The following is a 14,205-nucleotide window of genomic DNA, read 5'->3' as shown; positions in this document are numbered from 1 at the left end:
ATGCCTTTGTTCACAAATTCTAGGATCATTATCTTTTTTATTAATCACTTTCTCAACCTGCAGAACCATTTTTAAAGAGTTTTGCACATACTGTCTCTGCACCTCCTTGAATTGTATTTTTTTATATTGGTTCTCCTTCTTCTTCCTATCAAAGGAATTAATTCACACTAATCTGTATTAGATTTCATCTGCCAAGTGTCCATGCATTTCACCAGCCTGTCTACATCCTCTTGAAGTATATTGCCATCTTCAAATAAATTTTGCAAAGTGAAATGATTGCACAATCCATTATTGTGTTGTTCTACTCTATGGTTCTCGTCAAAGCAATATAAAGAACCACTTATTCTACACCATATCATGTAATTGCAAAACATGATTTATAAACTTGGTAATAAATTATTTACTATAATAAAATTAGTTATTTTTAAATGGTATAGTCAAAAGAGGACTGTTCGCTTCTCTTGACAAGTAAGCTGAAACGTAGCAACACAAATGTCATGATCACAAGCTTTCAGAATTAAGTTCTGCTTTACCTATTAATTTTGCTTCTGGCATTTTACTTTGCCTCTGCACTGCTCACATGTCTACACAATGGTGAGATAGTATGAACATCATGTAAAGTCCCACATCAAACCGACCTTGTAGTTCAAACCCTGTTTACAACACAGTTTCCAACAATTATCTTTCCATCCCTGTTAGAAATTACAATTTGTTTGATCAACCAAGATGTTAATTATGTTATCAATTTGTTTCTAGTATTAAAACAGTCAAGATAAATAACATTATGCCCTATTTCGGAATTTGAATAGATCTGAAACAGGCACTTCTTGCTCCAAATGAGTGTTAATAGTAAAGTTGAGTTAGCAATCTTGATTTTCCTCATTATCAATCTATCTGCAGACTGCCTGTAGTGGTAGTTCATTGGCAGTGAGCCCCTTTAATTATTGGACAGAGGGAGATGGCTTAGAAGTAACATCTCTTACCATGTAAATTCTAAACACATCTTTTGTAGACCCTGGATTTGGATTAAGAATTAAATACTCATTCCTTTTCTGCACAGCCTTCCGGATACTGTAGCAATGGTTCCACTGCATCACTGCCAGATAGCTTCACCACTGAAATAGAGTGTTAGTGCAGGAAGCCAATCGAAGGTATGTAATAAGTTTGATCCAGGAATGTGACTTGGGATTGAGAGGTCAAAATAGTGGATAAAGGCCCCACCTCACCATCAAACCAAACAAATTTTTCAAATAAAGTTCTGTCATGTCATTCACAATCTAAGCAACAGAAATAACCTGTTGCATTTGATACCATGCTTATCCTTTTTATTTAAATATTTGAACACAGCCATTTTAGTCATTGGAAGCATTATAAATAAAGCAGCTTCTAAGTTACACAGCTTTCTCCTATCTTCCCCTCAAAATCTCATAAGCTGTCTATGAAGTTCTAATATGTCAAAGTCTCTAATATAATCATCTTGCACTTGTCTTGTCGAGAAAGATGCATGAATATGCTGATCACTTAATAAGGGTAGAATTATTAAACACAGTGTAATCTTGTAAGCCATCATAATGGAGAGCAATCTGTTTGAATGCTGGTGGATGTCCAAGGAAACCTAAATCTCTCAGCCACTAGGCCTTCTGCTATTTTGAGTGTGTGACTTTTTTATCTTTCCTCTATCAATTCTTTCCAAACATTGTAACTGCAACTCCCTGATGCTGCTATTAAGGTACATGCATTCGAAAAACGGATCTACGTATTCAAAACTCTCATCAGAACTAGCATTCCCACAACTCAATTGAACCTGCACTACTTCAAAAAATGCTTCCCTGATTGTTTAGATTACTTAGTGTGGAAGCAGGCCCTTCAGCCTAACAAGTCCTCACCAACCTGCCCTCCTACATTTACCCCTTCACCTAATACTACAGGCAATTTAGCTAACCTGCACATTTTTGGATTGTGGGAGGAAACCCACGCAGAGAGAGAATGTGCAAACTCCACACAGAGAGTCACCTGAGGCAGGAATTGAACCCAGGTCTCTGGCATTGTGAGGCAGCAGTGCTAACCACATACATGTGCTGTGGAGATGGAAAGGTTAAAGTTATTGCAAGGCTTCCCTATTTAAACACAATGTCGTGGGAAAGAGGAATGCATGCTTTGAATAACATCAGATTAGGCTGCCGTCATTCAGTACTCACTTCAGTTGGGGTTCTGTGATTTAACCAGCCTTTTTGGACTAGTGGAACGCATTGTAAAAGGGTTCTGAGACAATGGTGGGCCTGACTTTAACCTATTCAAAATCTACTCACTTCCACAGAGTTAACCTGGGCTCAGTAGGTCTGCTGGTCCAGTGCCAATTGTTGCATATTACACTGAGTATCATATTTTGCCAGTAGGAGCAGAGGAACAGAGATGAGTGAAGAAAAGGTGTGAATGATCTTTCCCGTATTGCCTGTTCAATAGGTCACATTCAAGGCACTGAAATGTGTGAGTGCAGACATCCAAGGTTCTGTTTTGGGAATAAGTAATTTACAGGATAAGGAGATGTGGTGTACTGATAATATCACTAGCCTAGTAATCCAGACACCCAAATTAATGCTTTGGGATATGGGCTCAAATGGTAGCTGATGGAACTTCCCTTCATTTAGTTAAAATTAAAGCCCTGGAATTAAAAGTTAGCCTTGAGGTTTTGACATGAAGCTTTCATTAATTGACTTTTTAAAAATCTGGTTTATTAATATCTTTGAGGGAGGGAGATCTGCCATCCAGAGCTGGTCTGGTCTACACATGACTCAAGACCCATAGCAATCTAATTGACTCTGAAAGGGCTTGGCAGTTCAAAGGTAATTAGGATCAGGCAAGCAATCACTTGCTGGCTATGGCCACTTCCCATGAAAAATAAAATTCAGTGAATATTAATGTTAACTTATTTATAAATTGATTTATTGATTTTTCTTCTCCAATTTTCACCGATTACTTCTCTATGGTAATGTTGTTTCTCCACAGAAAACACTCTTTCTTTGTAATCTCCTTCCCTAAAAATAACTATTTTTAATTTGAGCAAACCAATGAATATCCTTCTCCACCATCCAAACCTGTGGATTCTTCCAAATATACATGGATAGTGGGAAAAAATTATTTAATCAATGGCTATAAACACTGTTCATCAAATGCTCATTAAGTAGTCTCTCAGCTGACCAGGGAGAAACCTTCAAATACTAGTTCTCCTTCAAATTTTAATTGCTGCACAACACTAAGATTCCAACAACACTTGCAATTTTCCAGTTTGCAACGTGAACAATTAGTTCAAGGCAATGGCTCAACATAAGTCTCACTCACATCGATACAGGCATGCAAGAAAGAAATTGAAGGAATGCATGGTCTAGTGGTGAACATGTTGCTACACAAATGCGTTACGCCATTAAACCACATTTTACTTACTCTCCTTGCTATAATCTTATACTCAGTGATCTGGAGTTTTTTGTTAATTATACTTTCTGTATTGGCTAAGGTTGCTGAGATTATTTATCAGGTTCCTACTGCTGCCATGGATAATATTCATGAACTCAAAATTAGATAGAATTAAGTCAATGATCATGGTTTGTGCTGTGAGCATCACACATTGTGCATTTGAGACACCGAAGCAATTGAAGGGATGACATAAGTAAAATAATATCTACTTGACTCCTGACAACTTTCACTTTGAAGAGTTATGAACTGATATTAAATGGAGCAATTTAACGTAATTCACTAGACAGAAAGCCAATTGGTTTGGGTGGAGTGTCAAATATACTTACTGCCCAGTATCGCTGTCAATTGACTTCAATAGAGATTTAAATCAGTTGGGATTTAAAACCAATGTCACAGCTGATGCCGCAGTTTCCCCAAGGAGCAGATTGAGTACAATCTGTTTAGGAATGGAAGAGATTAGAGGGGTTTATAGTCTGACAAATATATTAGGAAACTTTCGTTACTGGACAAATTAACAATTAATATTTGCCACACTCTTCCCATCTACAGAACAATGCATAGCGACCGTGAAACTATTTAAATAGAATGTTTTTTTTTGTTATCTGTTTACTAGAGATCACAAGAATTGAATGGAGAGGAGGGCATAATTTAAAAAAAAATGTTTACTAACAGGGTAGTATTTAAAGGAGTATCTTGGTTATGAACAGTTGTTCTGGAAGTATAGTATTCTGATTCAAACTGTGTTTGCCATCTTGATTCACATGAATAAGCCGTTACAAGATCAATGTCATGCTTTGTAAGATCGAATTTATAATTTTCAACCTACTGACTCAAAAAAAGTTGCTTTCATTTTTAACTGAGCAGACAGTACATGTAAAGACATGTGTACTTATTACTTACCACACAAATTCCACCACAGCCTACTCACATGGTTCACTGCCCAGAAATGTGTTTATCCTAATCCTGGCATGTTACTGTAAAATAAAATTCTTTAACAAGCTTCGATGCTCTTAAGATATCTTTTTGGGTAAACTTTACAATTGCAATTGGTGCATTGAGAACTTGCTTACAGACAAATAATATTTTTATAATACTGTGTAATAAGCCAGTACATTGTGTGACAAAAAAACATGCCCTGATAATTCCAGTTACATCCCCTTCATTTACACAACTTCAAAGAGTGAGTAGGAGTGACCTTATTAGGAATTTGTTATTGCAAAAAATTCCTTTCTGAAAACAGCTGTTTTTGTTGATGAAATAACTCCCATGGGTACTTACTGCAGATAAAAATGAAGTATTCCTCTGAGTAACTAAAAATGCCCCAAACAGGGTGCAGAGGGAGTTGGCTATGTTGTAGGTGAGATGGAACATTTCACTAAGTAATACTGTACGGAATTGTCAACCACAAAAACACTGGCACATTCTGGAAACAGGTATCTGTGAACTTGATTTCCCCAGGAACTAATAAATTACATGAAGCAGCAAGAATAAACTTGTACTTTGAATTTTGTTTCTAATCATAAGATTCTGTTGCCCATTCAACTAAATTAGGAACAATTGCTAAAACTAACTCAATTTATTAATACAGCGCAATTCACTTATGAAAGACTATTTGGTGTTGCACTGTTTTGTCTGCAATAAGTAACTGTCCATTCAGAATCAAGAACATTCTGTAAATATGGAGTCAGCGGGGGAGGGGGAGTTTACAATAGGAGGATTCAGCTGTGGAGATCGGAGAGTTAGGAAGAATCTTTGCTGTATGTTGAGCAAATTAATGCCTGTGTAACTGATACAGCTGGGCAGACCAACCCTGGCTATAGAAAGCAGTTAGAACAGCTTCTTTACATTACCTTTTGGCTGGTAAATTGTACACAGTACCATTTGTGATTATAGGATGGAATCTGATAGTGGTCTGAGTGATGTGGGTGAAAGTGAGATTTGTGGCAGAATCTGGTGAGTAGTCCAGTGAGGCCAATCTCAATGTCAAGAGCATCTTGCTTTACTTTATCTTTCGTGCTTTTCACAAATGGAGTGGCATCATTAAAAAGTGCAAGGTACCAATCGATAAGATGTAATGCAGGTTAAATGCCACATTTTGCATCATTCATATTCAGCCTCCAAAATGGCCAAACTCAACAAGGAAACCAGATTGTCTCCCTGGCAGATTCCACTCACTGCTTTTTCTGGAGCTGGCAACTAAACCACATCCTAAGGCACAATTAAAGGGTACCATGCACCCTTCCTCCACAGACATTGGCAACTGGTATCTGTGAACCCATCACAACCATCCTGATACTTTGCAGTGGCAGTGCACTCTGAAAGCACAGATCTGTATTGCAGGGTACACCAGCAACTCATGTTGAAAAGCTGCTGCAAGGACTCCTTGCACACAGGGACAGGCACCTAGCTTACAGACTGCACAAGGCTGCATTTTCAGGATGGTTGCTTATTTTCTTAGTACTCATTCACTTAGCGCTTACTTGCATTCTAACAGCATACCTGTCTTGCCTTGCCATGCCATGCCTGTTTGCAGCTTGCTTTGCTGCTCAACACTCCTCAGTCAAGTGGACGAGCCATCTCACCGTATGGCAGTGTGCTATTTCAATCACATTGCTCCAAAACAAGCCAGCAGCTCATGCAGCAAACAGACTGTGCAGCAAGGAACCAAATTTCAAAGTCTTAGGGCAATAGTCCTCATCAAAGTCCCGGAGGCAGCCATCAATCAGGGGTTCCTGCACTTTAAGTCAACGGCAGCCTTCGACACTAGTCCAAGGGATTTGTCACAATCAGGTACCCGGTTGGGGTATTCTCAGTTTACGGGATCTGTGTGTTTGTACTTCAGGAAGTAGGTCAGACTTTGTCTATTGACTCCATAGTCACAGGTCTAGGGGTTAGGGCTAATGCAGTTGGGGAGATGTATAGGCTCAAATCAGAAGTCAGGAGGCTTGGACATATATTGCCCACAGTTGTCCAGTCCAGTCAAGTTGGTCGTGGGGAGGGGCTACAGATTTGACACAGCAAGGGAGCCAGATGGAAAGGGGCAAGTGGAACTGATCCTCGATAGGTTAACCTTCAGGTCCCGGGAAGCTACATGCATGCAGCCACTCCAAGATTCCACCAGCAGCAATTGGCATCATCATCCTGATTATAGCATTGCTGTCTGGTTCCTGAAGCCTCAGCTGTGCATGTGTCTGTGCAGCTAGAATCAAATTAGAATTAATGCTAGCTGCAGCCGTAGGAACTGAAGTGTGCAGTGCAGCTGTGAAGGGTTGGCAGCTGGATTTACAAGTGAGGGATACAGCAAAACATGGCTGAGAATGGAGTATTGCGGAAGTGGTGGGGAGTCCACCTACAGTCAGGATCACCTTGCCTTCAAGGGGGGAGCAGTGAAAGACCACTCTGTGGTCATCTTATATGGTGAGGGTAGGTAGGTGTTCATGCATTTGGATGGGTTGGCTGTGGACTTGGGGAAGAGTAAAGCCTGTGGGCTTAATGGAATGGATTACTAGGAAGTGAATATTTGGGATCACAGACTTTTTTTGGTTGAGGCTGGAAGCCACTGGGAGAGGAGTACTCACCTTTGGAAATCAAAAGTGTGCAGTGGGAAATAAAATGGTTCCAAGCACATTTGGAGTGAGTGGGGTAAGTGACTCAACCTGTGAGGGAGGGGAGTGCAGCAAGAACCAATTGTTGGGTTTTTAAAGGGAAAGAACATTGGTCACTGACCCATGCAATGTCCAGCATCCAGAATATCTAATCCCTGGACACGCTCTATCATTAATCCTCTCTGTATGCTGTACCTTCCTGGCACAGCCATTGCTGGACATCTCTTTGACAGCTACACCTTTGTGGACAGAGGGACCCAAACATTAGGGATGTTGAATGTGGAGGGTCAATAGTGTCACCATGAACCAAAGCCAAGTATTTGCATTGTTCTCCCTGATTTGAGAAGGTGCCGTAGATCTCTGTGTTTACATCCATTCAGTGAGCCTTGCCTGTGACTTTGAAGTGCTGCCTAATGGTATGAAAATGCATTTAGTACCGACACAGCGAGACTCACAACTACATAACAATCAAAATCAGGAATATTTATGCAGAAACTGAGGGTGACATGCAAGCCTCTTTCACTCATGCCATCAAAGTACCCTCACTAGTTTTGTTCATTCTCTCCCTCCCGCTACATCTTTGTCTAGTCCCTGGTTCTACAGTTGGGATGGAGGAAGCTTATTTGGCAGTTGCACCCATTAGCCTTGTAACAGCCCAATGGACAGACCATACTTGGCTTGAATATCCAAGGATTGGAATGGGGGACAGAGGTTGTAGCAGGGGAGGGAGGTCAATGGAGGGAACAGGTGGAGGTGGAAGGCCCAGCCACTTGCGTGTTTCCCAAGTGGAAGGTGTAGAGGGCCCTGTGTATGGTTTCACCTCTATTTGGGTGCCTCCTGCCACTGTCCTGTCTCTTTGTCAGGAAGGGCACCTGGATTGGGGTCAAGGTTCCCTGTTCCCCAGAACATGGCTTTAGTCCTGAGGACCAATGGTTAGGATGGTGGACTGTCCATTGATATGTCTTTCCAACAGACCCTGAGGGTCCTTGACCTGGCTCTCCATGACAGTCATCAAATTGTTCATGGAGGCAGGTAGACTGTTGAAGGGTTCACTGCATTGATGCAGGTTCTGGGCATGAAGGGTTTTCTGATGAAGGGCTTATGCCCGAAACGTCGAATTTCCTGTTCCTTGGATGCTGCCTAACCTGCTGTGCTTTAACCAGCAACACATTTTCAGCAGGTTCTGGGCAATAAGGGTCACGGCATACCACATGCCTTTCATATCACTAATGCTCCTCCCTGTACATTCGGATGAAGTCACTAATTGCCAACACTACAAGGCCCTTTCCTGCTGCCTGGTCTCCGGTGGTGCTGAGTGCCAGGTGCCTGGACTGTTTCTTCCTTGGCCAACTGTGGAACTGTCACAATGAGGTGTTTGCCTGGTTGTGTAGTGTAACTCTCTATGTTGATGATTTCCATCAGTATCTGGGTTGGTGGCAGGTACAGGAGGCAGCTTTGCTGATCCTTCCTCTCTTGCCTAAGCACTCTTGATCAGAGATACTGGAGGATGCTTCCACAGGAGCTGGCCATTTCTCCATAGCGGTGATGATGAGGCTAGGGGATTTTCCAGGGAAAGGAAAGAGGAGACATTGTGGCCAGTGGTTATAACCGATGTGCAATAATTGAGAGTGACAGTGGATTTCATGTGCAAGTTGCTGTGGCAATTACTTGTTTGCTGAGTTATGGAAGTCTCTTCATCCCCACAGGAGCTGTCCGCATCTTCTTCTGCCCAGACTGGGATTCTCCTCTCGTAAAGGGTGAGGTCATGGATATCAAACACCCTCCACCCTTCTTCTGCCCTGTCTTCTTCTGTAATGAAAAAGAGTGGAATGAGTTGGATATCAGTGAGTGGCATGGACATTAGTGGTGGTGCATTTGGGGGAAAGATGTGTCAGGGGACAGAGGAAGCAACACAGAGAACATGTACGCTAGTAGTGTGGGAAGTTGGGAGGTGGTGGACAGTGACTGACAGAAGGTGTTGCATACAACAGTGAAGGTGGCAGAGTATGAGCCTTGGATGGGTGCAGTAGCAGTAAATAGAGTAAGTGTGAGGGAGCAATGAGACGAGTTTGGCTCTTATACTGGTGGAGCAGAGAAAGTTACTGACTTTCTTTCTGTAGTGCTGGCTGTTCATTCATACCCTGAAGATGGGACTGACCCAGTGGTGTCAGGGTCTGCAGTGTGGCCTCATCTGCCACTCCTCCAGGAGCAGAGCATCTCTCATCTGGACCATCAAATCACCAGGACCTCAGGGTCCCTGTGCAGAAATGCAGCACCATCTTTTCCTTGTCCAACATGCGCAAACTCCAATCCTGACAGAGCAGAGTAGCTTCGGAGTGCCAGAGCTTATCAAGGTGCACAACAGGCTTTCAAAGATGGGATAGGTGCAAGGGATGCTGGTGTTTTAGTTGATATCCACTGCATGGTGATTTGTTGTGGGAATGGTATATGATAAAACGGGACAGAAGTTGGATGTGAGAGATGCCATGGGGAGGCTAGGGTAATTATTAAGATGAGCTTGTTAACATAGGGTGAGAAAATCCACAAAGCTTCACAGCTCAAAATCCTGTAGAAAACCCCAAATAGCTTGGACTTAGCAAAAAACATAAGATTTAGCTCATCAGACAATGAACTTTTGACTCGCGTAATGTCAAGATTGTCAAAGTTTTGTTTTGGCTACTCTGCAAATTAGTGTCAGCAGTAATGAGATAGTCTTCATTGTTTTCCTCTGGCAGAGTTTAAGGTGTTTTCCTGTGGGAACTTGAGGAGTAATCCAGCATTTCTTATCTTCACAAGAAAAAATATGTATTTTTTCTAACTGTTTTTGAGGGGGATTCTTTTCTGATCTGATCCAATCAACTGGCAAAGCTATAATAGCTTTCCTGCTCACAGATAATTTGGAGTGAGGTCCTAATGAAGTGGATATATAAAGAAGGAAACCATTAGTTTGTTCAGATGACTGTACCACCTTCTGAAAGAGCTAGTTCAAATCTTAGGTGGCAGAATCCTACTAGTTTTTTTCTGGCAGATAAGTAATCTGGACAGTTTTGACTGCTCAACTCTTTAGCTTTTGACAAGCAAGTAGAGTTACAAATTTCTCAGAAATGAAAGGACGTCATCTGAATTTTTTTTGTGCAATGGGCTTGTAAAGATGATGTGCATATTTGGTTGTGTTCTGAAAATCCAGTTGACAAAGCTGTAGTGATCTAGACACAGACTTCCTTTTAGTTAGAGTGTCACCATAGGAAAACCTGAGGATCCAAGCTTATTTCAGTTTATTTAAGGCATTAATATTGTCCCCAAGATATGATTCAACTTGTCCTTCTCAGCAGAATTGGTAACAGGATTGGAAAATAAACTCAAAATTGGAGACTTGCTGCCCTAAGTGATAATTTCCATTGAGACCATTAATTTCTCAAAAGAAAAATTGGAATGCCAACTAATAGCAGAATAAATGATCACCAAGATATCAAATTTTAAGACTTTTACCATAACAAAACAATATTGACTAATTTTGATTTTGCAGGAAACTTGTGCTTTGAACCACAAAACAGACTATTCCTTTTTTCCTTTTAGCACAACTAAAACACATTTCATAGATTTGCACTGTCCTGAAAGTATTTATTCAACTCTTTTAGAACCAGTCTAAGGTGAGTTTTAGCTCCCAAGAATTTAGTTCTCTTCTTTCATTTTCTCAGCCTGGGAATTTTTAAACTCTGAGCTACAGAGCACAAATTACACATCCTGGAAAAGACAATTCCTGAGGTACAGAAAACCTTCCAAACTGAATAATAAGACAGGAGTTGAACCATTAAATACATTTCTGTACACATTTGGGAGTAAAGTATAGCAGATTACATTATGGTTCACCAAAGTCTCAATGTTTAAAGAGATATGGAAAGCCATTGATAATTATTTCAAACCCACAACTAATAATATTCTTGAAAGTGTAACATTTAACAATAGAATCCAGCATTCATGTGATTCGACAGATGATCACATTAATGCTCTCTAAAGGCTACAGGTGAGATGCAAAAATAATGACATAAAGTCAGAATTCATAAGAAGTGAACTTGTTGCTTGCACTATTGATGAGTCATCATCAGACTTATTAAAGTCCAAAGAAGACTTAACTTTTATGAAAGCCTTTCAGTGAAGCAAATATCCAAAGGTAAGATGAATCAATCCTAAAGGAAGATAACATTTGCAAAGCAGATCTACACTTGTACAATTCATTTATTAAGGTACAAAACCACAAAAGACACACCATCTAAGTGAGTAGGATAGCCACCAGACAACAAAAGTCCTTGCTGAAAAATGTGTTGCTGGAAAAGCGCAGCAGGTCAGGAAGCATCCAAGGAGCAGGAGAATCGACGTTTCGGGCATAAGGCCTTCTTCATTCCTGAATGCTGCCTGACCTGCTGCGCTTTAGCAGCAAACCATTTTTCAACTCTGATCTCCAGCATCTGCAGTCCTCACTTTCTCCTAACAAAAGTCCTTGGAAATGTTGTGGCACAATGAAACATAGTAGGCATGCATATTGCTCAGTTTTTCACACTGAAGGTTTTTATTATAAGAAAGTAGGTCATGCTCAGAAAAGGTGCCACAGACAGAGAAAAGCAAACCAATGAAGAACTATCGACATGAAAAGATAAACGTGATAGAAGGGTTTCAATTGAAGGTAAACCCAGAGTTTCTTTGGGAAAATTAGTGACCCAGACCATTTATTTCAAAATGTAGACATTTATGTGAATGGGCATCCTATGAATTTCAGGTTAGACATAGGACAAATTGTCACACTATTGTTAGATAGACAGCCTTTGTTGACCCAAAAAACCTGCATACAGCTGACAGACATTCACCTACATGGTCCAGGGGTCATCACACTTAATATTAAAAGTATGCTCCAACATAAGAACAACAAAATGCTAGAAAACCTTTTACGCACTTCACAACCAAGTCAACGTGCATATATTATCCTCAATCTCATTCCCGAGGTGGGAGAGGTTAAACTATAAAAGATCAAGGAGAAGCCAGTAGAACATTTCATGAGGCATCATAAGATCATGACAGAATCTGAACACAAAGCAGAATCTCCTGAGATTAGTAATTTAGAATTTAAAAAATTGGTATATACCATAAATGGGATAGAAAGCTGTGACTTATGGTTTGGTTAAAATGTTTTCCACTGCTATAAAACAAAGGCAAGTTCAGATTCCAAAAGGCAAAAAGTTCAAGAACAGCAAATAAACAGCAGTAACTGAACTGTCTACACCACATTGAGGACATTTAGTGAAAGACAGACAATGATTATCTGTAACTGAATTAAGTCAGATTACCACAAAGCAGTCCTCCAAGGGTTAGGGCCCTGGACTATTTCTCAGCCATCTGCAGCTTGTCAGTATTTGAGCTGGTTGGGGATGAAAGGTGAGCTTGGTCAAGCTCTTTTGATGCCACTGAACTCTCTTCTGAAAAGGGTTTTTTTTATTCTTTTGTGAGATGTGTGTTACTGATATTTCTCAATTATTGCTCATCCATAGTTGCCCTTCAGAAAGTCATGGTGAGCTGCCTTCTTTAACAGTTTCAGTCAGAGCTGGGGGGCAATTTAACAAAAACGTAGGAATGCAGATACTAGGAGTAAAAAATAAGTGGGAAAGTGTTGTGATTAAGGGTTATAAATCATATGCTATGAATGCTACTGACAGTGGGATTCATGTAACAACGACACTGGAATGAAGAGTGATCCTAGGTTGGCAGGATGGGGATATCGTCTCCTCGTAGGGCTAGGAATCTCTCTGCATAGGGAATGAATGACACCCCTATTTCCATCCAGTACTCTTTGCCTTATTATGGGCTGTTTTCACCTGTAAAGAAAATAGGGAGCGAGTGAATGAGATAAAAGTGAGTGACATAAAAATGCTGGTGTGAAGTGTGGGAAAGGTACAGAGATCTTCCAAGTGAGTTAGTAGGAATCACAGAGGGAACGCAGGGGTAGTAGTGTGGGAATTTAAATAGGTTGTCACAAAGGAGGAAAGATGGCACATGCAACAATAGAGCAGGAGCCTTGATGGATGCAGCAGTAGGGATACAGTGAGTATAAGGGAACAGAGGAAAGATGGTGGCACTTACTTTGGCAGAGCGGTGAAGGGCATTGACCTTTCTTGGGAACTGTTATGCTTTGCTCCAAACTGTGGAAGCCACACTGATTTCTGGTGGTTGATCAGATGGACTAATGGGCTGAGGAAGAGCAGATGGAGTTTTATTTAGATAAATGTGAGATGCTGTATTTTGGAAAAGCACGTCAGAGCAGGACTTATACACTTGATGGTAAGGTCTTGGGGAGTGTTGCTGAACAAAGAGACCTTGAGTGCAGATTCATAGCTCCTTGAAAGTAGAGTTGCAGGTAGATAGCATAGAGAAGAAGGCGTCAGTATGCTTTCCTTTATTGGTCAGAGTATTGAGTACAGGAGTTGGGAGGTCATGTTGCGCCTGGACAGGACATTGATTAGGCGACTTTTGAAATATTGCATGCAGCTCTGGTCTCCTTCTGATTGGAAGGATGTTGTGAAACCTGAAAGGGTTCCAAAATGATTGACAAAGATATTGCCAGAGTTGGAGGATTTGAGCTATAGGGCAAGGCTGAATAGGCTGAGGCTTTTTTCCCTGGAGCATCAGAGGTTCTTAAAACCTTAAGGGCATGGAAAGGATAAATAAACACAATCTTTTCCTTGGGGTGGGTGAGTCCAGGACTGGAGGGCATAGGTTTAAGATGAAAGGGGAAAGATATAAAAGAGACCTAAGGGACAACTTTTTCATGCAGAGTGGTAAATGTCTGGAATGAGCTGCCAGAGAAAGTGGTGAAATCTGGTACAATTACGGCATTTAAAAGCTATGTGGATGGGTATATGAATAGGAAGGATTTAGAGGGATATGGGCCAAGTGTTGGCAAATGGGACTAGATTTGGTTAGGATATCTGGTTGACATGGACAAGGTGGACCGAAGGGTCTTTTTCTGTGCTGTACATCTCTATGACTATGGTGGTAAAATCAGAGCAGGCTGGAACAGTCTGATGGCATGATCCTGGGAGAAGAAAGGAGTTATCCAAAGGCCCTGTTCTCAAAACAGGGT

The 14,205-nt window shown here is 40.9% G+C and overlaps 1 long non-coding RNA gene across 2 annotated transcripts in view; it reads right to left on the bottom strand.

Annotated features, from left to right (window-relative positions):
- The window catches only part of LOC132821881 (uncharacterized), a 44,472-nt gene extending 39,963 nt beyond the window's left edge, over positions 1-4,509 (bottom strand). For both annotated transcript variants that reach the window (XR_009645364.1, XR_009645365.1), the window contains exon 1: positions 4,372-4,509. This is a non-coding gene — a long non-coding RNA (uncharacterized LOC132821881). The remainder of the gene's footprint in view (positions 1-4,371) is intronic.
- Positions 4,510-14,205: the final 9,696 nt, after the last annotated feature.

Source organism: Hemiscyllium ocellatum, chromosome 13, assembly GCF_020745735.1.
Source record: "Hemiscyllium ocellatum isolate sHemOce1 chromosome 13, sHemOce1.pat.X.cur, whole genome shotgun sequence".
Classification (NCBI taxonomy): domain Eukaryota; kingdom Metazoa; phylum Chordata; class Chondrichthyes; order Orectolobiformes; family Hemiscylliidae; genus Hemiscyllium; species Hemiscyllium ocellatum.
The sequence above is the reverse complement of the archived record's forward strand: the minus strand, read 5'-3'. Positions and strand labels throughout refer to the sequence as shown.